General features: G+C 45.2%; 1 protein-coding gene across 4 annotated transcripts in view; it reads right to left on the minus strand.

Moving 5' to 3' along the window:
* The window catches only part of LOC147422032 (uncharacterized), a 54,144-nt gene that overhangs the window by 5,652 nt on the left and 20,812 nt on the right, over positions 1 to 27,680 (minus strand). For all 4 annotated transcript variants that reach the window (XM_086503799.1, XM_086503801.1, XM_086503800.1 and 1 more), the window contains one exon: positions 24,924 to 24,972. The gene's annotated coding sequence lies outside the window, so the exon portion shown is untranslated. The remainder of the gene's footprint in view (positions 1 to 24,923; positions 24,973 to 27,680) is intronic.

Genomic DNA, 27,680 nt, shown 5'->3' on the forward strand with positions numbered 1-27,680 from the left:
AAAAGGCCCATAGTAACGCATGCTGAGCTTTGGAAACAGTCTTTCCTTGCCCTTCATCTTCTTTAACCTTGACTTTTCAAAGCGCAAAAGCACCCAATCACCAAGTGAATATACCACTTCACGACGGTGACGATCAGCTGCTTTCTTTTGCTTTGCCTGAGTCTTTTCTAAGGCCACTTTGACCTTCTTGTACATTTCATCCATGTCTTGAACATACTTATCTGCTTCAAATATCTTGTCCTTTGTATGCAGTATGGGAGGAACTTTCTTGCCACCTTCAACTATCTCAAAAGGTGCCTTGCCAGTTGATGAATGCACTGTATTATTGTATGCATACTCCACCAATGGCAAATACTGCTCCCACTTTCCTTTATGCTCTGACACATAACACTTCAGCAGATCTAGGATAGTAGAATTTGCCTCTTCTGACTGCCTATCTGTTTGAGGATGAAATGACGAAGAGAATTTGAGCGTTGTGCCCATATTCTCAAACAAGCCTCTCCAGAACAAACTTGTCATGCGTGGATCACGATCGCTAACAATCGACTGTGGCATGCCATGATACTTGAAAATATTGCTCATAAACAAGCGTGCCATCTGATCTGGCTTTATCTTCTTCCTAACAGGAATAAAATGAGCCTGCTTGCTGAATCTGCAAATAATAGTCCAAATACCATCGTTTCCTGTCTGCGTTCTCGGAAGATCAAAGATAAAATCCATAGCAATACTTTCCCATGGTTTATCTGGAATAGGTAGTGGTTGCAATAACCCTGGTGCCTTTCGCCTGTCAAACTTGACCTTCTGGCAAATTAGGCATTCTCGCACAAAGGCATCCACATCCCTTCTCAATGTAGGCCAATAGAAGAATGTCTCAACCGCTTTAAGTGTAGCATCGATACCACGATGCCCTGCATACGGTGGGACATGACTTTCTTCCATAACTTTGCATCGCAATGGCTTTGTGACACACAATCTGCCATGCATCATCATGAACCCCTCTTTAAGAAGATAGTGTTCATGATGTTGTCCATCCATTAGTTGCTCGAAGACCCTTGCAAAATCTTCATCATTTGTATACTTTTCTCTCATATCATCAAGTTCACGATGATAAGGAATTGACACAGCTGAAATTTGTGGCTTCCTTGACAAGGCATCAGCCACAACGTTCTTCTTGCCTTCCACATGCACAATCTGAAAATGAAACATGGACAAGATATTTGCCCATCGCATATGCTTCTCAGATAACTTTGTATGTGTCAAGAAGTATCGCAAGGTCTGATGGTCCGTTTGGACAACGAAATCTGCACCTAGCAGGTAGTGTTTCCAATTTAAGAGCGCATAAATCACAGCCAGTAACTCTTTCTCATAGACCTGCATGGTCATCTCTGGCCCTTGCAAAATTCTGCTCTCATGGGCTACTACCCTGCCATCTTGCATTAGCACTGCACCAATGCTACTACCACAGGCGTCACACTGGACCACAAATGATTTCCTAAGATCTGGCAACACAATGACTGGATCTGAAGTCATCTTTTCCTTTAAGAGATTAAAAGCTGAAATCTCTTTCTGTGTCCATCTAAAGGTGACTGCCTTCTTTTGAAGAGCATGTAAAGGTGAAGCAATCTCAACGAAATTTCGGATAAACCTTCTGTAATAGGAGCATAGTCCCAAGAAGCTTCGGACATCATGCACCGTCTTCAAATCTAGCCATGACTTGATCGCTTCAACTTTTGCAGGATCCATTCTGACACCATCCTTTGAGACAATGTGTCCCAGAAAGTGAATCTCTTCTAGAAAAAATTCACTTTTCTTTGCATTGATGAGCAACCTATGACTGCGTAGCTCTTTGAACACAATGGCAAAGTGATGCCTATGCTCCTCTTCATTCTTTGAGTAGACTATCATGTCATCAAAGAATGTACCAACAAACTGCTGGTGTGGACGGAAAATTCTGTCCATAATCCCATTGAACGTAGCATGAGCATTTGTGAGACCAAAGGGCATCACTAAAAATTCGTAAAGGCCAAACGTTGTTCTAAAAGCAGTCTTGTGCACATCCTCCGATCTAATGCGGATCTGATGGTACCCACTCTTTAGACCTATCCTGCTAAACATAGCTGCTCCTTCTAAATTGTCCAGAATATCATCAATAAATCTATCGCATGGTCCTCGGGTCTCTCTGGCGGTAATTGAGACGGTAATGAATCGGAAAAACAGTCACTATACTGTTGTAGAAACATTGACCTTTCTTTATCTAGCACAGATAAATTTGATTCATCACAATCTGACACTTCACGTGCAAAAACCAAGTACGCAGAAAGATGCTTTTTCATTATAGAAGTAATAGCAGAAGCTGATACAGTGGGAATAGACTCCCCTTTAAGCTTTACATCCAGAATGTGAGTCTTTCCCCTGCTCTGTACAGTGATCTTTTTGTTGTAGGCATCCATGATTCCCTGTACACGAAACAACCAAGGAATACCTAACAACACATCACATCCGTCCAGTGGCATGATGTAAAATTCTTCAGCATCTACATAGGACTGGATATGTAGGCGCAACTTTCCAATGATGGGTGTCACAGCCTCTGTATGGCCAGGACATGCCAAACCTGCCTCTGCTGTATACCCCATCTCTTCACGTCTGATTCCCAACTTTAAAGCCAATTCGGGGGAAATGAAGTTGGCTTTGGCACTTGGATCAAAGAAGATAAGCACTGTTTGATCCCTGACCTTTCCCCATGCTCTGCAAAGCTCACTTGCATCTGAATTTGGCTTATCGCCCACCATATCTGGCACTAGACCAGCCATGGGCTTCTTTCCTTTCCTGTCCTCCTTGTCTTCAGAATCAGCTGGCCTTTTCTTTGTAGGACAGTTGTAAGCAATGTGGCCAGGCTGCTCACAGATAAAGCATTTGTTCTCTGACCTCAAGATCTTCTTTTGCTCTTCCGACTTGCGAGGAAAACGTCTTTTCCATTTCTTCGTTGGTCCCTTTTCTGATTCAGCCGTAGCTTTGTCTTTCCCTGCATTGGCTGGCTCCTGAGTCACTTTCGGAGCCTCCTTGGGAACATACTTCTTCGCTGAATTTTTCTTGGCTCATCCTTCCTTGACGCCAGTATTGAATTCACAATCTTCTCCCTTGAGCAAACCATTGCCAGTGTTTGCTACCTCGATGAGCTGCGTCAAAGTAGTGACTTTAGTCTTCGTACAATACTTTCTCAATCCTTTGGGTAGGCCACAATAGTATTTTTCAATCTGTTCTGTCAATGGCACAAACCTATAGGAAGTTACTGGAAGTAGAGCTTTCCAAAACTTCCAATTGTAGTCATCCAGATTCTTGCAAGTCGCAGCATTAAGCTGGTGCCATTCTGTCATGACATCTGCTTCAAAGTCATCAGATAACCATGCTGCTGCAAAAATCTGCTTGAAGTAAATCCATGTGGACGGAGCTTGCCCTTGAAGCAATAAAGTTGTCCACCATTGTCCCGCATTCCCTGTCAAGAAAGTGGCTACCTTGCGGACTTTTGAAGCCTCTGTAAAGTTTCCCACTGCATAGGCCTTGTCAAACTGCTGGAGGAATGAAAGAGCCTTCTTCCTGTCATCAAACCCTGTAAAGGTCGTGAATGTCACACCTTTGCCACCTTCTTTGTATGGAGTTGGCCTCTCCAGCGGCGTAAATGGTCATATGGAAGTGACTGAAACATGGGAACACTGTTAGGGTTCATTTGTGTTCCCTGACCGCAATTAAGTTGACCTCGAAATGCCATATTTGGCTGCTGATTTGTAATTCCTGTCATCAAACCCTGTAAAGGTCGTGAATGTCACACCTTTGCCACCTTCTTTGTATGGAGTTGGCCTCTCCAGCGGCGTAAATGGTCATATGGAAGTGACTGAAACATGGGAACACTGTTAGGGTTCATTTGTGTTCCCTGACCGCAATTAAGTTGACCTGGAAATGCCATATTTGGCTGCTGATTTGTAATTCCAGCCATACCAAAATTTGCTTGTGGCATCCCAAATTGGCCCTGAGTGCTCTGAAACCCTGGTAGCATGCCCGTGACACCATACATGGGGTTAGACATCATCGTTTGAGCACCCCCGAACACTGTTCCTGGCGTGTAAAACTGATTTCCAGGTGCATGACCAGCCATGCTCTGGAATACCGATCCACCTCCAAAATAGCGAGTGTACTGAAGGTGGTGGGAAGACCTATTGCATAGCTTGTAGGTTGCTTCCCTGCCCATTAGAACTAGCTATAGGCTGCTGAAAGGTGGCGGGCTGAACTGGTACAGCTTGAAAGACTGGCATCTCAACCACCTGTTCTTGCATCTTAGGCACAGGTTGTGGAGATTGCATGTTCTCCGTCAAGTGTATAGGTGTTTCCATTGATTGTGCAGTATGAATCACCTGTGCTTGAGCCTTAACGGGGTTCTGAATACGATCCAGTGACCCAACTTGCTGAGACGGAAGAGGAGGTTGCAGAAAGGCTAATAACCTCGGGTTCTGCATTACTTGCGTGAACAGAGCCATAGCAGTAGCCAACTGGGTCCTAAATATATCATCATCCGTCTGTGGTGGTCTTGAAGACTCACCCACTTCATGTGTCTGTTGGCCCTGTGAAGAGGAAACCTCTTTAGTCACATCATCTGGTCTGTCAGCCATAATTGCTATTTCCTGTGTCTCGTCTATGATCCCTTGTGTCTTCAAGCCCAAACTGACCAAGGCTCACTTCTATGGGAAAAAGTGATTTGATCCCGGCAATGGAACCATGAAATCGGCCTGTTCAATCCAAAAAGGGCGGTAGACTTTAAACTTAAACCTTATTTGCTTTCACCCATTTAATTTGTCGTCCACTTTACCTGTACTTTCAAGACACAACAAAGAGGAGAGGGATACAGGTTGCTAGATTGCACCTGTATGAGTAGACCGACACTAGATTGGCCCCTAACTTAGGCGCCCCTTTCGGTATTTCTTTATTGTTCAACAGAGGGAATAAACGTTGTGGTTCCCTACAAGCTGCCCCGCACACACTTGGCTGAATTTCAACTGTTCCGGCCCGATTTCGGTAACATAACTGTACTAGGACCCTTCACAGTCAGTATTCCCACGCATTGACCGACTTTCCCGACGCATACGGGCACTTTGCAAAACCTGGCGAGAATCTGCAGCACGCTGAATTCTCTGTTTTCAGCCCCGAAAATGCGCCAGATCACTTGTACAGCGGTCCCCTCGCGTCCCAGAACCTCCTGGGGGTATTAGGGACCGTTTAGGGCCAAAACCCTAAACCTGCAAAAATACACAGCAGGCTGTAATTTACTGTTTCGGGCTCCGTTTCGCGTGCCGGTCGCATCCGTAGCAAGTCCTCGAGCTCCCGCACTTGTAGGGCTACTTGCCCTTTGAATCGGACGAGATTTCTGGCGTGAAACCTCTCCGAATTCACCTGTACCTGCGGGGGATTAGCCGCTAGCTAATCCAGTACCTGTGCAAGAGGCTCTTGCCTCGGCAATCGCGCATGAACCCACACAACTGTACATTGGTCAAATGAAAAGCCCACTAGAGGGGCATAACATACTGCCATAGGGGGGAGAGAGGGCAGTGCGTAGCGTGCAGGGCATCACTCTTGGCACCGCACTGTACATAGGTGGGAAAGCAAGCACTCCATAGCTCTTAACCTGTGACAGACTGAAAATGAGCCCTTCTCCTCTCTAAAATCAGCGCCCCCTTCTCTTGCATGAGGAAAGTGCACCAGAAGGTGCCACTTGGCACATTTATAAGCATTTTCCTGTTTTGGGGTTGCCGCCTAAAAATCTCCCAATCGGTCGCCCAGTTGACTTCACGGCAGAGTAAGAAAATGTTCTCCTTGTCATTCCGGAGGTAATGACGCAAACACATTTTCAAGTCCCAAAATAGCAGTTCCCTAAATTTTAGGAGATGCTGCCATTGTATCTCTCTAGGTCATCCGACCCTCTTTGTACACTACAGCCACACCCAGAACTGAAATGTAGCCTCTGTAGCAAAGGATTCCACTTTGGCTAGTAAATGACCCCACTTTGGCTAACCATAGTCCTTGTCCAACCTTAGTGCTCTCTTGCCCTCAGGCCTGGACTCCCTCTGGACAGTTCCACACTAGCTATGCAATGCAGGGCAGTTAGATTTCCCGAGGGGTGTTTCCAAAAAGTGAAAGTAAATAGATAATAATAAAGAAATCAACAAAAAGGATAGATAGTAGTCACACGCTGGTGACAGTATACCTAGATGAATCTAGGATAAGCCCAGATTCACCCTTGAAGGAAAGTGCAAGGTATAGACCCCCACAAGACAATATAACCATCAGCTCCATCATGCATAGTGTGTGGCGTACCCGGTGAATTTCGGGACAACTTCTGCTGGAGCGCCCTTTCCTCGGGTAGTACCCCTTCAAACCCGTCGCACCCCTTCATGCGAAAGGGTACCACGCTGGTAGGCGGCCACCTCTTCCCAATGCTCGAACCCTTGGAAGTGCCCCTTTGTGCGTCCTTTTTCCAAATTCTGCCAAGACTGCATATGCTTAAATGCTGGGCTTATTCTGCAAACGTTGGGCTGCATATGCTGCAAACGTTGGGCTGAGTATGTTTCGCTGGCAACTCTTCGCTGAAGGTGCATGAAACTTTTCGTTGGCTACTGAAAACTCAACGTTGGGTTTTTTTTTACGTGACCAGCATGCCAATGTTGGCTATTAAAATATACCCAATTTACTCACATTAAGTGGCCGGTTGGCTTGCTCCAAATTTACCCAAGAGTGAACATTGTTAATTCTCCAGACCCAGCCAGCATTTAAACAAAAAAACGTCAGCCAGCTTTCCACGCTACCCCTTTTCTCCCCTCCAGCGCTGGCTCTTTGCTGCTCCTCTACGTGCTGTCGGAACCACCACCATGGCTGTTGATCACACTTAAATACCTTTTCCGTATTTACATAGATGAAGTTCCAACAGAGATTTCGCCCGCTACCAGCAAACCCTCTTGAACGCGAATTGCTCATTATATCGGATACTCGAGCTCCGAAGTCATCATAATTCCATATTCGCAAGATTCGTCAGAGCCTGAAGCCATTTGGAAGGAGTTTTCGCTCGGAGCACCCGTCCCAGAACCTGTTAAAGGAAATTGCACGTATTCGAGTTCCTTTTGAGATGTAACCATGCCGAATTCTCAGGACGGAGGTGGTCAATCTGACGATGCCCTTACTCTTATCAAGGAGCAGATGGCCACACTTTCCATAAGCCTTGCATCACTTCACACTCGCTTGGATGAGATGCACACGGAAAACACTTCTCGAAGTCGACCTGTTGTTTCTCGAACTACAAATGCAGCATCTTCAACACCTTCTTCCGAAGCTTCAATGGACGAACCAAACGAACCAGATCCAACTGAAGAGGTAGACAATCGCGAACTTCAATTACTTTACAAAATTTTTAATGTTGCACAGAAGAAGAAGCTTGATGTTAAATTGCCGGAACCATACACTGGTCGCCGCGACAAGCGCGTGCTGGACCAATGGCTGTTCAAAATGGAGATTTACTTATCGAACACAAACTTGGTCGAGAGTAAAAAAGTTGCACGTGCTAGTTCTCTACTCAAGGACACAGCATTTCTTTGGTGGCAACGACGGGTTGCTGATGGTAAACACACACCTTCTTGGGATAAATTCCGACGTGCTATTCACAAGGCGTTCAAACCTGCCAATGCGGATTTTCATGCCCGGTCCTCTCTTCGCCGCCTGAGCCAGACAGGTTCCTTGGCCGCATACATCACAGAGTTCCGAAGGCTAACTTTGGAGATAGAGACCCTTAGTTCCTCTGATAAACTTCACAGCTTTATTGACGGACTCAAACCCAACCTGAAGGATGATGTGCACAAATACAACCCTACCACCTTGGATGCTGCAATTGCCTATGTGGAGTGTGTTGGCGATAATCGGCGTCCTACACGGAATTTTCCCCCTGGTGACAGATCTTCAAACAACGCTCGCTTTTCACAACGTGATCGCAAAGACAACTATAGCCAAAGTCAACAACATCAGTCTCAGTTCAGACAGCAAGCAACGCAACCTTATTCAACCTCAAGGTTCTATTCTCAAGATCGACAATATGAAAGCATATCTTCTTCACATGTTCCTCCACTTGATGTGGTAAAGGACGTGATTTTTCTCAAGATCGGCATTCCAATACTCAGCAAGGCTCTTCGTCAAATGGATCTTCGACTTCAAAGAAGGAAGGATTATGTACAATTTGCAGTGGTGACCATAGATGGTATCAATGTCCAAAGAGACCAAATCCATCTAATTCGAAAAGAAATTCCAACGCGGAAATATCATCGAATTTTGAACAACCAAACTTTGCTAAGGATAAAGGAAAATCTGTGGTCAATACGATTCGTGTCTCTGAGGATACGACTATTCTTATGAAGCATGCTAAGTGCAATTCTTCAGTTTTGGAACCTCTCTCAAAGCAAGTTTTGAGCCTTCTTGGAACACTCAATGGTCACTCCATCAATATTTTGGTGGGCAGCGGATGCTCGAATAATTTCGTCAACACTCAAATAGTTCAATAGATTGGCTTACCAACTCAGAAGACATCTCACTTATATGATGTGGAATTAGCAGATGGATCAATTTTGACTTGTGATCAGATAGTTCGACAGTTGCAGTTCGAGATTCAAACTTATGCAGATCAACTGGATTTTGAAGTCATGCCTTTATCTTATTACGACATGATTCTTGGTCAACATTGGTTATTTCAATATGATCCAGCAATTAGCTTTCGAGGACATACTATCAATTTGTTCAAAGATGGACGTGAATTAACTTTACACGAGCTTTCTCATGCGGAAAGAGTGATTCAAGCCTCACGTGTACTAGTCAAGCGACATGATATAGTGGATTATGAAGAGAATATGATTTCCGATACAGATGCACATATTATTATTGATGAATTTTTAAATTCATTAACTTCTCATGAATCAATTGATGAAGACAAAGATAAAGATATAGTTGCAGATTCCAAGTCTGAAGACGACTATGCTTTCTTTGATTCTTTACTAGATGATGATATGCCAATTACAAGTCATGAAGTTACAGTTCCAGAAGATGATTCTGAAGAATTTTGGGATTCATTCTTGGAAGCTGATTACAGTCTCAAGCCAAAATCCTCTCCAGTGATTACTAAAGTTGAAGTTACCCGATCTGAAGAGTACCTTGAGAAGATTTCCTCTTCCCCAAATATTTCGCAGTTACTGGAAGATTTTGAACCAGAAATCTTACATTGCATAAAGGATTTTGAAGATCAACCTCTTGTTGTAGTCAACCTGATTATGGCAGATTCTACTAAAAAGTCTTTGAATAATGCAATGACATGGGATTTAGCAGTTAAAGCAAAAAGGTTTCACAAGAAGCAAAGGTTCAAGACAAAGGTTTCCGACAACTCAAAGATTGAAGATTTTCGAAGATTCAATGCTTTTCCAGAGTTCTATCAACATCAGAAGTCATTTCTTTGACATGAGCTCTCATTTTAAATGGGAGGGAATGTCACGATTGTGACTATGTTAACAACAATACATCTACTCCTAATTGCAGATGCGCGAAGTGCCATGCCAAGGAGGACCCTTGCGCTTGGATGGTCACACCCCTTCGCCCAAAGGACGTGTCTCTTCGCCAAAAGCCACACTCCTTCGACGACTGGTCACACCCCTTCGCTCTACGGGTGCGACTCTTCGCCCAATGGTTACACCTCTTCGCCGAAAGGATGTGTCTTTACGTCTAAAGTTGCATCACTTCACCATGAGACGTGTCTTTTCATTTATGTCTCTTCGTCTCCTATATAAGGAGCCCTTGTATCACACAATCAATCAATCAAACACAAAGTCTTCTAAGTCTTGTCTCAAGTACAGTTAAAGTTTCTTAAATCTTAATCATGAGTTTTAAGTACTTAATTAAGAATTAGCACCTAGAATCCTTACAATGAGATTCCAGTGTCAAGCACAAGCCAGATTACCCTCTTTCAATCTACCTCAGACCCGAAGTTCAGTTCAATGGAGGCGCTTTACGTTCCGGACATGGCCTTTAACCTCCTCTTTGTGTCGAGTTTGGACTCTAAGGGAGCTGACATACACTTTGGGAGTGGCACAGTGACCATTTCTGATTCTACGATAGGTACTATCCTTGCACGCGGTGAGTGCGATGGTTCCCTATACCGCCTCACTACTCTTCTGTCTAGGACCACGGAGTCTTCTTCTCTATAGCATGCACGATTTGGACATCTATGTTATCAACAACTTCAACACACTGCTAGGACCTCTATGGTGGAGGGTTTACCAACGATACGCTCCTCATCAGGCGTATGTGAGGCTTGCCAGATGGGCAAGCAACACAGGGTTGCCTTTCCAAAGCAGGCATCCAACAGAGCTTCGGCACCACTCGCACTGGTTCACATTGATCTATGTAGCCCGATGAGCACTCCTTCATTTTCTGGCTCATAGTTTTTGCTTGTGCTTGTGGATGATTTCAACAGGTACACTTGAGCTTCGCTCTTAAAGCTCAAATCGAAGGCTTTCAATTTCATTTGAAATTGGAAGATGATGGTTGAAAAGGAGGACTTTGCACGTCAAATGAATTCGCTCAAACAGAGGGGGTGAGTTCACCTCGAAGGACTTTGTACAGTGGTGCAAGTCTGAGGGCATCCAACGCCAGTTGACTACTCCCTACACTCCTTCCCAGAATGGAGTTATTGGGCGGAAGAATCGGACTATCATGGAGATGGCTCGTGCGATGCTTGCGCATGCTTCTTTGCCCCGGGTTTACTGAGCAAAGGCGTGCAACACGGCGGTTTACATCCAGAACCGTTCTCCTACCCATGCTTTGCAGGACATGACTCATTATCACGCTTACTACCGGCGCAAGCCCTCGGTCTCACACCTTCGAGTTTTTGGGTGTCCGGCTTTTGTCCATGTGCCAAAGGAGAAGCGACAGAAGTTAAGACTTCAAGGCGAAGAAGCTCATCTTCCTCGGCTATTCACGAGAGTCTGATGGATACCGGCTTCATGATCTTGACGCCGAGACCACCACAGTTAGCCGTGATGTGACTTTCATGGAGCTTTTCAGCACAAGCCTATACCTTCCCTACCTCCTCCTCGTCCACCTCCTACACCTGATCCTACCCCTATCCCTGTTCCTGTACCCTCTACACCGTAGCCAGTTACTTCACCCGATCATGCCATGTTAGATTCCAATTCTGATGTGAATGATGGTTCTCCTTTGGTGGAGGCGGTCCCACCTCGAAGGAGAAGTTAGTACCTAGTTGGCTCTACTCTATGGTTTCTTCCTCTGGAGTCACGAAGTTACCAGACTCGCCAAACCCTGGACAGCCTCAATGTTCTACATGCCTCAGGGAGAGGCAAGTTTATGATGGGACAGAGTTCGTGAACTTTGCACTCATGTCTCAGATTCAAGCTTCACCAGTTGAGCCTTCCTCGGTGGAGGAAGCACTCTAGTATGATTGCTGGAAGCGTGCCATGCAGACAGAGCTGGACGCTATCGAGCCGAATAAAACCTAGACTTTGGTTCCCAGGCCCAACAAGCGGAATGTGGTTTCTACGAAATGGATTTTCAAGACAAAGTACAAGGCCAATGGCTCCCTCGACAAACACAAGGTGAGACTTGTTGCTCGGGGTTTCACACAGCGACCAGGCAAGGACTTTGATGAGACCTTTTCTCCCACCGCTCGCATGACTGCCATAAGCATAGTGTTTGCTCTCGCAGCCAACTTTGGCTGGCCTATCGTCCAGATGGACAACAGTGGTACCTTACACTTGACCAGTTTCTCATGAAGCTGGGGTTACGGTGTACCTCATCAGATTCCAATTGTTATGTTGTCTTTGATGGTTCTTTGGTTGCGATAGTGATTGTCTATGAGGACAATCTCATTTTCACAGGCTCATGGACCAGCAGGATCAAGTCGATCATGAAAGCTATGGAGACACGTTTCGAGATGAGTGATCTTGGGCTTCAACAGTATTTTCTTGGATTCGAGAATTTTCAGACACCAGACGACATCTTCTTTTCTCAGCAAACGTATGCGAAGGCTATCCTGGAGAGATTCCATATGACAAGCTGCAGACTGATTGACACTCCTCTTGAGCCCAGAAAGAACATATCGCTTCACAATCCTTCCCCACGGATTGACTTGGAGCAGTACAGGAATGTTGTTGGCTGCCTCGTATGGCTGACTTATTCCCGACTAGACATCTGTTACACAGTTGCTGTCCTCAATTCCTTCAACACCCGACCTCGTCAACGACATTGGGCGTGTGTCCAGCGTACTTTGTGGTACATCAGCAACACCTTGAACTATGGTGTGTTCTATGGTCGCTCCAAGGGTTGCACCTTATTTGATTGGTGCGATTTAGATTGGGCACGAAATCCACATACTCACGCTCTACTAAAGGAGTAGTTTTCACACTCGCTTTCCCACCATTGCGCTATCTTCCATAGAGGCGGAGTACAGAGCAGCTTGCTATGCTGCTTGTGAGGCCATATGGCTACGGAGATTACTAGGAGAGTTGTGTTTCCCCCAGACTGCTACGACTCGTCTTTTGTGCGACAATCAAAGTTGCATTGCTATTGTCGAGAACCCTATCTTTCACGCTCGGACAAAGCACATTGAGGTGCACTACCACTATGTTCGGGAGCAGGTTTTGGCTGGAGATCTTCATTTGAAGTATGTCCCTACAACGGACAATGCAGCAGACATCTTCACGAAGGTTGTACCTTAGCGGACCTTGGCTTCTCACCTTTGACTCGTATGTGTTGTTTCAACATCCGGTGCTGAGAGGGAGTGTTAGAGTTACACCACCGTTGCTTCGCCATTTTGTATGGCTAGTGTGTCACTGACACATCCAACCCTATGTGTCCGTGGACAAGCTACAGCATGATCAGGGTTCAGTTCAGTCAAGTCAATCTAGAATAGGAAGTGATCTCGCACTTTTGTGAGTCTGTTCGCAGACCGTGCATGACCAATCACTTAGATTAGATGCATATCCTCTGGTTGCACACAGCATGATCATAAGCATTCCCATCAGAATCCTTCAGGGGTGCATTTAGCCTATTTTCCCTATTTTTGACATTTTTCACTTATTATTTTTAAGTGACTTTTGTTGGAAAGTAGGTAGGGCAAATTGAGTAAGTTTGTATATAAGCAAACCTAGGCTAGCACTAATTGGCAGAAGAGGCAACAGGAGCACACACTCAACAGGCAACTTCTCAGCAGAACCCCCAAGAGGCCTAGCGTTTTTGCTCCACATCATCAACCTAGCGTTTTGGACCAAATCAGCCAGCGTTTTTGGATCTTGCAGATTCCTGGTGATAGCAAGAAGCAGATCAGCCCTAGCGTTAGCAGATTTCCACGGCAGGACAATTTTCAGCCCTAGCGTTTTTGCATCTGCAAGACAACTCGGCGTTTTTGCACATCTTCACGACGGAACCTCATTAAGCATCAGCGTTTTCAGTTTTCAGCAGTCATAACCGCAGTAGAGCCCCCAAACCTCGCAAATCTCACCTTTCCGCAACAGATCCTCGCCGCACGGTCAATTTTCGCAAGGTTTATAGTTTCAGCCTGGAAAACGCAGATTTCAACATCTGCGTTTTCAGCGCGTCGTCATCGCATCGTCGCCATCGACATCGTCACCGAAAATAGTCATAATTTAGTAGATACCAGATTTGCACATTTCAGCCCATCTCGTTGTCGTCCTCATCGTCGTCGACATCGTCGGCAAGTCCAAGCATTGTAGAGATTTGTGCAATCATCAGTAGACCGCTCTCGCCATAGAGAGTGCGGCCTTCGGAGGAGGGTTTTACGTCGTCTCTGGTGTAGTATTCTCTTCTCTCTCTATCTCTCAGTCTCATACACTTTCACGCACAATGTCCATTCACTTTGTTTGTTTCCATTGCACTCTCTCATTAAGAACAGAAGGCTCTACCTTCCATAAGAACGAAAAGGAACCTTGAGCACAGTTTGGAGCACTCATCTTGAGCAAAGTTCAAACATTCATTCCGCTGCACCTAACATTGGTATCAGAGCTTTGGCAGTGTTCTGTATCACTCAAGGAAAGAACCACAAGAACCACAAATTTTTTTTGCTTGTTGCGGTCGCACGAACCCAAGTTCACTTGGGCGTGTCGATTCCTAATCGTGTTTTTGAAGAGTGACAAGAATTCCAGGAAAGAAGGGCTTGTCCAACCTCCCTTTGTGCCTCTTTTCACTCATTGCGAGCGGACCGTGCACTTAGCTGTTAGGTGCAGCGGAATGAATGTTTGAACGTTGCTCAAGATGAGTGCTCCAAACTATGCTCAAGGTTCCTTTTGTTTCTTATGGAAGGGAGAGCCTTCCGTTCTTAATGAGAGAGTGCAATGATCACTAACAAAGTGATGGACACTGTGCGTGCAAGTGTATGAGACTGAGAGATAGAGTGAGAATACGACACCAGAGACGTAAAACCCTCCTCCAAAGGCCCCACTCTCTATGGCGAGAGCGGTATACTTATGATTGCACAAATCTCTACAATGCTTGGACTTGCCGACGATGTCGACGAAGATGAGGACGACGACGAGACAGGCTGAAATCTGAAAACGCTAAGGGCTGAAATCTGCAAATCTCTATCTGCTGAATTCTGACTCTATGTCGATGACGACGATGCGATGACGACACGATGACAACGCAGATGCTAAAATCTGCGTTTTCCGGGCTGAATCTGTAAACTTCGATGGATCTCACCGTGCGCGAGGAACTGCTACGGGAAGGTGAGGTCTGCGAGGTTCAGGACTTGATCTGTGGTGTCTAAGGGCTGAAAACTGAAAACGCTGATGGTTCTTGAGTTTCCGTCGCGGAGAATCTGCAAAACGCTAGGGTGTGAAGCAGATGCAAAAACACTAGGGCTGAAAATCTCAAAATCTGTCGCCGGTTGTCTTGCTAGGCAAAACGCTAGGCTGATCTACTGTTCTATTGCAAAAACGCTAAGGCTCTTGCTGTCTTATGGTAGCCGAGGCTGATCTGCTGAGCAAAAACGCCAGGCTAGTCTTGATGAAAAAACGCTAGGCCTTCTGATGGGGTTCTGCTAAGAAGTTGCCTGTTGAGCAAGGTGCTCCTACTGCCTCTTCTGCCAATTAGTGCTAGCCTAGGTTTGCTTATATACAAACTTACTCAATTTGCCTTACATACTTTCCAGCAAAAGTCACTTAAAAATAATAAGTGAAAAATGTCAAAAATAGGTAAAATAGGTTAAATGCACTGGGAAATTCCCCTGAAGAATTCTGATGGATTCTAATGGTCATACTGTATGCAACCAGAGGATATGCGTCTGCGAACAGACTCACAAAAGTGCCAGATCACTTCCTATTCTAGACTGACTTGACTGAACTGAACCCTTGTCATGTTGTAGCTTGTCCACGGACACATAGGGTTGGATGTGTCACGTGACATCCCCTCCTTTTCAAAGTGAGGTACTGGTACCGAACTCTATCGCGTCAAGGGAGAGCGCCAATAACATCCGGAATCCGAGAAGGAACTCTTCGCCGGCCACTCTGATGTGTGGGTCTTGCGGTACTTAAACTTCATAAATGTCTGCAATGCCTGCTTCTTTGGGCCGCGTCGAAAGTGACACAAAGTCTTTTGTGGCTCCTTCGATGCTTCAACTTCTTCTTTAGTCATGCTTCTTTCTTCTTCAAGAATCTCCATGGCTGAAAATTCCTGAAACCACTTCCAACACAAAAACATGAACATACCCATTCCATGTAAAGTGACTGGAAAAAATCTTTTCTTCCTCAAAGACTGTGCATGCAATGTAGATGAACAAATAGACGGAGTGTCAAACCGTTCACCACACACACGCAAACCAAGAGATCGAATCTTTCTCTGCGGATCTAAAGCAATCAACTGTGGCAATTCACAACGGAAATGCCCATGCTTGGTGCTCATACTTTCATGTACTCTTTCTACAACTATGTCGTGCCAAGGAAGAGACATAAAATGTGACTTCTGTAAATGCATACTTTTCAGCTTTTCATGAGAAATCCGCATACATCCGTGCTCATTCATGAGTGAAACGTGCTCAACATACAATATGTCATGCCTAGAAAAAGGAATCACATAAAGACACTGACGAAAATACAAGAAACAATCACGAATGAAACACTCGAACAATGCGTGCTGATGAATCATTCGAACACACAGTACTTCCTGTAAGGGTTCTTTGGACCTAGGCTCGAGAGCCAAGATCGGTTCTTCGTGATTGATCGAATCTGCAATGAGGTTAGCTTCACTAGAGAAAGTATCAACTAACACATCATCCTTGTGAACAATCACATCATCTTCATGTAACTCATCATGCTTGTGAGAAATCACATTTTGATCATGCAAATCATCATGCTTGTCAGTGTCATCCAAATCATCATGCAAATCATTGGCATTCAAATCATCATGCTCATCATTATCATTCAAATCAGCATGCTTATCATGATGCAAATCCTGTGTGTCATGCTTGGGAGAAGAAGCGACTGAGAGAGTCTCCGTCTCCTGAATCTCTTGCATCTGTGCATGCACTTGAGAAAAGAGTCGCAAGAACTCTTTCATGTGTTGGTCGCTCTTTTCTTTTCTTGCTTGGTTCTCGCGATCAAATTTGGCTTGACTATCTTTTTCTTCCAAGTCGTACTTACGCTCTATGGTTGCCATTTCTTCTTCATAGGCCTTTCTATCTGCTTCTCTTTCTGCTTTTCGTGCTTCGCGGTCTAACTTCATGTCCATCACCATCTTGTCGAAAGCCTCCATAGGAGTTAGTGCAATCCTTGACGTAGATAGGGAAGGAGGAGGGTCGGGAAAACCTCCTGGTGGGGAAAATTTTTCTTCGCCTCTCTCATGCTCATCACCTCCAAGCGAAGTATCCATTCCGCTTTGAGTGATGACTATCTACTAAAGTCTTGGGTTCTTGTGGTCTTGGGTTCTTAAGTTCACGAGGAACTTGGGTTCTTGGGGTTCTTGGGTTCTTAAGTTCACGAGGAACTTGGGTTCTTGGGGGTCTTGGTTCTTGCGGTTCTTGAGGTTCTTCTTTCGCTTGCAATCTGTGTTAGAGAAGGATCTTCTCTTCACCCGAGTTCTGTTCTTTTTCGCGGGTGCACCCCTTGGCGGCCTTGCGCTCACACCAAGGTTGCTTTTTCACACCTCACGTCGATTGGCCGGCCGCTAAGTGCACGCTCTGCTCTCAATGAGTGAAAAGAGGCACAAGGGGAGGCTGGACAAGCCCTTCTTTCTTGGGATTCCTGTCCCTCTTCAAAAGCACGATTAGGAATCGACACGCCCAAGCGAACTTGGGTTCGTGCGACCGCAACAAGCAAAAAAAATTATGTGGTTCTTGTGGTTCTTTCCTTGAGTTATATAGAATACTGCCAAAGCTCTGATACCAATGTTAGGTGCAGCGGAATGAATGTTTGAACTTTGCTCAAGATGAGTGCTTCGAGCTGTGCTCAAGGTTCCTTTTGTTTCTTATGGAAGGGAGAGCCTTCCGTTCTTAATGAGAGAGTGCAATGATCACTAACAAAGTGAATGGACACTGTGCATGCAAGTGTATGAGACTGAGAGATAGAGAGAGAATATGACACCAGAGACGTTGTAAAACCCTCCTCTGAAGGCCCCACTCTCTATGGCGAGAGCGGTCTACTTATGATTGCACAAATCTCTACAATGCTTGGACTTGCCGACGATGTCGACGACGATGAGGACGACGACGAGACGGGCTGAAATCTAAAAACGCGAAGGGCTGAAATCTGCAAATCTCTATCTGCTGAATTTTGACTCTATGTCCGGGACGATGTCGATGACGACGATGCGACGACGACGTGCTGAAAACGCAGATGCTGAAATCTGCGTTTTCCAGGCTGAATATGTAAACTTCGATGGATCCCACCATGTGGCGAGGAACTGTTGCGGGAAGGTGAGATCTGCGAGGTTCGGGACTTGATCTGCGGTGTCTAAGGGCTGGAAACTGAAAACGCTGATGGTTCTTGAGTTTCCGTCTCGGAGAATCTGCAAAACGCTAGGGTGTGAAGCACATGCAAAAACGCTAGGGCTGAAAATCTGGAAATCTGTCACCGGTTGGTTGTCTTGCTAGGCAAAACGCTAGGCTGATCTGTTGTTCTATTGCAAAAACGCTAAGGCTCTTGTTGTCTTGTGGTAGCCGAGGCTGATCTGCTGAGCAAAAACGCCAGGCTAGTCTTGATGAAAAACGCTAGGTCCTGCAATCTGCAAAACGCTAGGCCTTCTGATGGGGTTCTGCTGAGAAGTTGCCTGTTGAGCAAGGTGCTCCTGCTGCCTCTTCTGCCAATTAGTGCTAGCCTAGGTTTGCTTATATACAAACTTACTCAATTTGCCCTACCTACTTTCCAACAAAAGTCACTTAAAAATAATAAGTGAAAAATGTCAAAAATAGGTAAAATAGGTTAAATGCACTGGAAATCCCCCTGAAGGATTCTGATGGTCATGCTGTGTGCAACCAGAGGATATGCATCTAATCAAAGTGTCTGGACATGCACGGTCTGCGAACAGACTCACAAAAGTGCCAGATCACTTCCTATTCTAGACTGACTTGACTAAACTGAACCCTTGTTGTGTTGTAGCTTGTCCACGGACACATAGGGTTGGAAGTGTCACGTGACGTTAGCAGCCGGCCAATCAACATGAGGTGGGAAAAAGCAACCTTGGTGTGAGCGCAAGGCCGCCAAGGGGTGCGCCGGTGGAAAAGAGCAGAACTCGGGTGAAGAGAAGATCCTTCTCGAACACAGATTGCAAGCGAAAGAAGAACCTCAAGAACTCAAGACCCACAAGAACCTAAGTTACTCGTGAACTTAAGAACCCAAGACCACAAGAACCCCCAACTTCAATGGATGGTCTATCACTCGAAGCGAAATGGATACTTCGCTTGGAGGTGATGAGCATGAGAGAGGCGAAGAAGAATTTTCCCCACCAGGAGGTTTTTCCGACCCTCCCCCTTCCCCATCTACGTCAAGTATTGCACTAACTCCTATGGAGGCTTTGGACCAGATGTTTATGGAAAGGAAGTTAGAACGCGAAGCAAGACAAGCAAAAAGAATAGCAGAATTTGATCGTGAATGCAAAGAAAGAAAAGCAAAAATGGATCGCAGACACGCAGAAAGAAAAGCAAAAAAAGAAGCAGAAAGAAAGGCAGCCATAGAGCATGAGCATGAGCAAGCGCGACACATGCAAGAGTTCTTGCAACTCTTTTCTCAAATACAGGCACAAATGCAAGAGATTCGGGAAAAGGATACTCTCTCATTTTCTTCTTCTCCAAATCATGACACACAGGATTTGCATGATGATTTGAATGACAATAATAAGCATGATGATTTGGATGATAATGATGAGCATGATGATTTAGATGACAGTGACAAGCATGATGAGTTGCATGAAGATGATGTGATTGTTCACAAGGATGATGTGTTAGTTGATACTTTCTCTAGTGAAGCTAACCTCATTGCAGATTATCACGAAGGATCGATCTTGGCTCTCGAGCCTCGGTCCAAAGAACCCTCACAGGAAGTATTATGTGTTCGCATGCTTAGTACACACGCATTGTACGAGTGTTTCATTCGTGATCGTTTCCTGTATTTTAATCAGCCTCTTTATGTGGTCCCTTTTCCTCGGCATGACATATTGTACGTTGAGCACGTTTCACTCATGAATGAGCACGAATGTATGCGGATTGTTCATGAAAAGCTGAAAAGTATACATTTAAGGAAGTCACATTCCATGTCTCTTCCTTGGCATGACACAGTACCCGAAAGAGCACAAGAAAGATTGAGCACCAAGCATGGGTATTTCTGTTGTGAATTGCCACAGTTGATTGCTTTAGATCATAAGAGAAAGATTCGATCTTATTGTTTGCGTGTGTGTGGTGAACCCGGATGCTATTGGCGATCTCCCTCGACGCCATACAGTTCGGTACCAATACCTCACTTTGAAAAGGAGGGGATGTCACGTGACACATCCAACTCTATGTGTCCGTGGGCAAGCTACAACATGATCAGGGTTTAATTCAGTCAAATCAGTCTAGAATAGGAAGTGATCTGGCACTTTTGTGAGTCTGTTCGCAGACCGTGCATGACAAGTCACTTAGATTAGATGCATATCCTCTGGTTGCACACAGCATGATCATAAGCATTCCCATCAGAATCCTTCAGGGGTGCATTTAGCCTATTTTTCCTATTTTTGACATTTTTCACTTATTATTTTTAAGTGACTTTTGTTCGAAAGTAGGTAGGGCAACTTGAGTAAATTTGTATATAAGCAAACTTAGGCTAGCACTAATTGGCAGAAGAGGCAGTAGGAGCACACGCTCAACAGGCAACTTCTCAGCAGAACCCCCAAGGGGCCTAGCGTTTTGCTCCACAGCATCAACCTAGCGTTTTGGACCAAATCAGCCAGCATTTTTGGATCTTGCAGATTCCTAGCGATAGCAAGAAGCAGATCAGCCCTAGCGTTTGCAGATTTCCACAGCAGGACAATTTTCAGCCCTAGCTTTTTTGCATTTGCAAGACAACTCAGCGTTTTTGCAGATCTTTGCGACGGAACCTCATTAAGCATCAGCGTTTTCAGTTTTCAGCAATCAATAACCGCAGTAGAACCCCCGAACCTCGTAGATCTCACCTTTCCGCAGCAGATCCTCGCCGCACGGTCAGTTTTCGCAAGGTTTACAGTTTCAGCCCGGAAAACACAGATTTCAGCATCTGCGTTTTCGGCACGCCGTCGTCGCATCGTCGCCATCGACATCATCACTGACATAGAGTCAGAATTTAGCAGATACCAGATTTGCAGATTTCAGCCCTTAGAGTTTTCAGATTTCAGCCCGTCTCGTCGTCGTCGACATCGTCGGCAAGTCCAAGCCTTGTAGAGATTTGTGCAATCATAAGTAGACCGCTCTCGCCATAGAGAGTGGGGCCTTTGGAGGAGGGTTTTACGTCGTCTCTGGTGTCGTATTCTCTTCTCTCTCTATCTCTCAGTCTCAGACACTTTCACGCACAGTGTCCATTCACTTTGTTTGTATCCATTGCACTCTCTCATTAAGAATGGAAGGCTCTACCTTCCATAAGAACGAAAAGGAACCTTGAGCACAGTTCGGAGCACTCATCTTGAGCAAAGTTCAAACATTCATTCCGCTGCACCTTACATAGTGATTGTCTTGGGTTGGCCACCCATTGCACATCATGTAGATTGCATGGGCAGACACTTTAGCACGTGTCCGGCCGGTCATTTTTTGAGTCAGGCTGGGTTGGGTGCACACAGTTTTAGCCATTTTTGGGTTCTTGCACCAGTTACACATTTTGCCCTACCTCAACCTAGCATTCTATAAATAGAATGGTTAGGGTCTTGTAGTCATTCAAATTGTGTATTGAGAGCATCATTTGTAGAGCACTTGTGTTCTCTCTCTCTCTCTCTCTCTCTCTCTCTCTCTCTCTCTCTCTCTCTCTCTCTCTCTCTCTCTCTCTCTCACACGCCCATGACTGCGGAGGACTACACAGCATCGACGGAGGCTGCATCAGAGGATTCGGATCACTTTGGCTCGACATGCACGACGCCTGGTCAGACTACTGACCATGGAGGAGATTGATGAGATCCGCCAGCGACCGATGCTGGATCTCTTGTGATCTAGATATCCCAGCTAGCTGCTGTTCACACCTAGTAGTTTAGGATTCCATAGTATTTTATTGTGACATTTGTCATTTCATTTTTGTCATTGTTGTCATCTTGTTACTCTGACTCTGACTGTGTATCAGATCCACCACATTGTAACTTTCTGGTCTCATAGGTCACTTTGGCCTTTTGAAGATGTTAATATAACATTTCATTTCATTTTCTCTAGTGTTTTCGACTCACGTGGCTTACACCCTCTCCGCTGCTCACTCTCACAGTTGCTACACCGGACTCGTCCCCCATACGGCTGGCCCTTGGAGCCGGTCCATTAGGTGGATTTTTACAGAGATGTGCCCTATTGGCACGAGCAGGAGTTTGGATTTGTTGTGAGCCTGCTTAGCTGAGGGGCCTGGAGCAGCACTCGCCCACTTGGTTGGTAGCAGGCCTCATGTTTCTTGGGGTCCCACGGCAAAGGGTCCAACCCGCACTCTCGGTGACTAGCTACAATTTTCAGGCCTTCCCGAGGAGGCTGTTTTTAGCAAAATGCAAAGCTAGGGTGACTCTCCAAAAATGTGATTATCCATACTTGCGTTCTTAAGGCATGTTGCATCATGCAAGACATAGATTTCATCAAAAATTCACGATGAGATCTGTAGTCAAGAACTACTGAAAAACATTGTCTGGCTTTGGAAACATCATTAGACATATATGCCAAGTGTGGTGTACTTTTGAGAGAGAGAGAGAGAGAGAGAGAGAGAGAGAGAGGGGTTAATTTTCAACAACTGCTCACATTGAAGTATCCTCATTTCTTGGTAAAAGCTCATTAGCAAGTTTTTCTTTGCGATGAGACAGCAGGCGATTGCGCGCGCGCACGCGCACACACACAGAGGTCAGTACCCCACATGTTTTTCGAGGTTTAGGAAGAGGGTCGTCTGCACAGTCTCAGTTGAGGCGCCACACGTTGCAGAGTGCTGCTTTCAGAGGATCTGTGTTGTGGGCATCTGTGGGAGGACTTGTGTCATAGATCTTGGTCCAACAGATCTTGAGACAGTACACTGACGGCTTTGGGAGAGCCGTCCTCCTGTACGAGTGCAGTGCGACCCGGGCCAGTGGTTTTGGCAGGATCCTTTCTCCTCAGCCAATCACCCAAGAACGCCTTTTTTCCAGTACACAGCTCGCTTAGGGAGACACATATTGGCAGCATGGAGTGAGGCTCACCGTGCTGAAGCACTTCATTGGCAAGAGGAAGGTCTTAGAGCACAGTTTTTCACCAGGCTGTGGCAACCACTAACCTTAATTGTTGGTTTCTTTCCCTTGATTTTTATATAATTTTTGCGACCCTCTTTTTGAAGTCACAACTGGCCGGACATTGTGTGGCCAGTGTGAAATGGCCGATGGTCGAGAGTTTCACTCACAATTGGGAAGGGCAGGTCGCCACGAGATGCTCGGGCCAAGCAACACTGGAATCCGAGTAGTAAAACGATGTCTAGGCTCAGTGCAAAGTCGTTTAGGCCCCTAGCGATACTTATACGTTGGTGGGTACTAGGAAATTAACTCAAAAGAGGTATACGGACACGTGGCGGCTCCATATGATCTTGCGAGATCTGCATGAAGAGGGGGACGCCCAAATTGAGAAAAGGGGCTGATTTGCTTCATGGTGAGACTACAGTGTAAGTGTGAGTAGTGGGTGCAAGTGATCACAGCTTTAATGGAAAGCTTGCCTTCTCCATTACTCTATGTAGCGCAATGATTTGCTCTCGGGCATCTCTCTCCCCCCTTTGCACATATGGTAATGCTCCACTAGCTGGGCTTCTCAGATGACCATGTATAGTTCTTGGGGTTTTATGCGCGCTTGCCAAGGCAAGAGCCTTCTGTACAGGAACCGGATTAGCTAATTGCTAATCCCCTACAGGTACGCACAGTTCCATCGTGAAGGATTGAGAAAACGGAGAGATTCTTGCGTGAAAACTCGTCTGTTTCAAAAGGGAACTGTCCCATTGTGTACTTCGGTATGCAGATCCGCAATGCATTTCCAAGTTCGTAGCGAACGCCTTTGCGCAATTTCAGCTAGCCAGTTGGAGATATAGAGTCAAGCGTTGACTTTTAGATGGGTAGTGAAGTCCATCCATCTTACACCATCTAGACTTCATTGCACTCACACAGGCACCATTTGTCTAATGCATTTCAATAACAAACATTCCAAAAGTTACCCTGCCTCTACTGATCCAATAACTCCACCCTAGCTGGGAACCGCAGTCATCCACTACTTATCACCAATCCGTTCCCCCCAGAAAAAAGGCAAATGCAGCTGCCCCCTGTGTTACCAGATATACACAGCTTTTGGAGTCATACCAGAAAAGACAAAATCTGAAAATGCAGACTTGGTAACGCTCGTTCTCCCTTGACAATTCACTTTACACAAAGACATTGATATAACCTACAGGTGCAATATACAAAGGCGTAACAAATCATGGAAAAACCCTAGCTTTCAAAAAATGCACCTTCCTAGCAGCTCACTTGACAACCCCTTTTTTCCATAGGGCAAGCCATGAGACAAGTGGGTCTTTTTTTCATGCGGATAATAACATCTTGAGTTTGAAATACATGGCCAATGGAAATCGTGACCAGCTAATCCATAGAAGCAATCCAGCTCTTGATCAGGTGAGTATTACAACACAAGTGCCACGGTCTCAGGCAAAGATCCCCCACAACAAGCCCTTGGGCAGCAAATCAGGGAAAAAACAGGCTTGGGACGGCAGGTCTAAGACACTATCAACTCGTTGCACATACATACATAAAATTCATACTCCAACCTCATGTACATGCCGAACAAATATGATAACCAACTACTCCTCTAATTAACCACACATCTCCCCACGTCTTCCAACCAATTAAGATACATTTTTCACACAACTCATAGAAGAAAACACAACAAATTCCCATGAAGCGAGAAATAACTCTTACACATCTTCCACCCAAACCCAATAAACGTTATTACACATACCAGCCCAAAACATTGATAAGTTTAATTCAATCCCAGACACTGCTACAAACTACAAACATGGACTCCATTAACTTCACTTCACACTATCAAACAATTGGCACATTATTGACATGTGCGTGCAACGGAATTGAAAATTAAGACTACACATGCTCATTTCCCAAACCATGTGACTAGAAACAAAACCAAGACCATGATAACGTACCTTGTTGTAAATGGCCTTGTCTACCTTCCTTTCAAATACTTGCAAAAACCTGCATAAAAAATAGTTTAACAATCTGAGGAAACTCAACTTTTTCCAATGAAGAAAAAGGCGTCACTTTGATACTTCATGACAGATAGAGAAAACGAGGGAGGGAGAGGAAGAGGCAGATAAACACAACCAATCAGCACTTCGTAGGCTTGTTAGCACAAAAACAGACACGTAACTCCCCTCGAGACACAAAAGTCAAGCCAAAAATGTTCCCTAGTTTCCCTACTAATAACCTGGATTGACCACTTTGAGAACATCACTGAATATCGTGGTTGGGATTCAGAACGCAAAACACTGGAGATTTGTGCATTGCTCGAACAAATTGCTATGACGTGGTTTATGCAACAAAATAACCAGCTGAAGTACTCATGACCCCTGATTAAACAACTCCTAACTCAAAATTTTGCACAACAGATTATTACGCAGAGTGTCATGCAGCAATTACACCAGTCGAAACAGCAACCTGTATCCCTCTCCCGCAAGATCCGAAATCAAGATCCAGCCTCCTATCACGAAGCCATGATGATAGCCCAAAGAATCAATCAAGCTACTTTCACTTCTCTAGGACCAACCCCACACAGAATTCCCGTTCCGGAATCTTATCTCTTGCCAACAGCCATGGACATTAACACAATATGGGAGCAGACACAGACTGCCGGTTCGAAATACACAGGAATGACTGAGATGCCATGCATGTAACATGTAAGGTCACATTACAAGACACTGTAGAATGTCAGTTTCCTTAATAGGGTAGAAACATTAGGAGGTGTGTTTTCCCACTACAGGTGCCATGACAAACGCAGAGAGAGAGAGAGAGAGAGAGAGAGAGAGAGAGAGAGAGAGAGAGAGAGAGAAGCTTTGCCATTGGAATGGAAGATTTCCTCCATGCACCGTTGCTCATGACAAGGTACGTCTCAAGAGCTTGCCCCTGTGCATGTATGATCAACTTCGAAAATGCAAACACGCACTCTCAAACGAAGCTGAAATCTGCCTCACTCGAGTATGGCCGGTATATGAGAAGCTGCATTGCCATTCATTTATTGTACATCGCTTGATCATCTTCACGACTGCTAGAAGCTGAGAAGGTATCGCCTATGGTTTTGCATGTTACCTTAAAGAGCTAGCAAGAAGTTGTAACCTCTGTCAATCAGTAATTTCTCAAGAATGCAGTTGTTTTTCAAGAAGGAGATTTTGTTTTCCTCTTCTCAAGACTTCTATGTTTAGGTCCTTGACAACATATCTCGGGAGTACGTACTTCCTAGTAATATGGGACCTCTATTGCATGTGTATGTATTTTTGCACATCAACAAACCGTCAGGAGCCAGGGCCCAGGAAGATGAAATGAATCGGAGTCTCTTAAACCATTTTGAACGTCCATAAGAACAATTTGATCTAACCAGCATTTTCCTGCGTCATAGAGCCAACAGATTTTGATACCGGCCCGTAGACTCGCTACAGGGCGGTAGACTTTAGCTTGCGCCCGATCTTTACTTGAACTTTACGACACAAAGGAAATACTTGAATAAACTTGTAGCTGGAATGTAACACTTCAAATAAACAGCTAGAGTGCTTCCAAGCAGACAGTGAATGGCGCCGCTTTCACTATTTCTTTATTCAATTAACTTTGGAGAAAAACATGTAATCCCCTACGTGCTGTCCCACTTTTATTGGGCTGAAAATGGCCTATTCTAGCCCAATTTCAGTAGCATAACTGCGGTAGGAGGCTTCGCACACAAAATTCCCATGACAACTTCCCTAAACCTGGCATGAAATTACAGCACGCTGAATTCTCTGTTTTCGGCCTCAAAAATGCACCAGAACACGTGTACAACAATCCCCTAGCTTCCTCAAAGCTCTTGGGGGACTATTAGGGATCAAAAGGGTCAAAACCCTAAACCTGCAAAAATACAAATCAGGCTGTAATTTCCTGTTTCGGGTTGTGTTTTGCGTGCCGATCGCATCCGTAGCAAGCCCTTGAGCTCTCACACCTGTAGGGCTACTTGCCCTTTGATTCAAACGAGATTTCTCGGGTGAAATCTCTCCGAATCAACCTGTACCTACGGAAAGATTAGCAATTAGCTAATCTAGTACCTGTGCAAGAGGCTCTTGCCTCAACGATCGCGCATGAACCCACAAAATTGTACATACATATGAGTAGCCCTTGAGCTAAGCATCATGTTTCTATATTCAAAAGGGGAGAGAGGTGCACGAGAGGGGAATCATCGTGCTACATAGAACATAGGAGAAGGCAAGTTTTCCATTAAAGTTGTAAACCTGAACCCACTACTCACACACACAATGTATGATCACAATGAAGAAGAAGCACCAAATCGATTTCTCTCAAAACTGGGCGCCCCCATATGATGTGGCTTGCAGAATAGCTCTCAGACCGCCATGTGTCTAGTTTGCCTCTTTTGAGTTAAATTCCTAGTACCCACCAACTTATAAAGTGTCATGTGGGGCCTAAATGACCTTGAACTGAGCCTAGCCACCCTTTTGCTGCTAGGATTTCAATGCCGATTGGCCCGACCAACTCGTGGCGACCTGGCCTTCACTACTGCGAGTGAAGCTCTCAGCCGTCGGCCGTTTCACATTGGCCATACAATGCCTAGTCATTTCTAACTTCAAAAAGAGGGTCCCAAAATTTTTTTTAAAATCAAGGGAAAGAAACCAACAACTAAAAGATAGTGGTTGTCACAGCCTCGTGGC

This window comes from Adiantum capillus-veneris, chromosome 27 (assembly GCF_014529385.1).
Source record: "Adiantum capillus-veneris isolate H3 chromosome 27, ASM1452938v2, whole genome shotgun sequence".
NCBI classification, from domain to species: Eukaryota; Viridiplantae; Streptophyta; class Polypodiopsida; order Polypodiales; family Pteridaceae; genus Adiantum; species Adiantum capillus-veneris.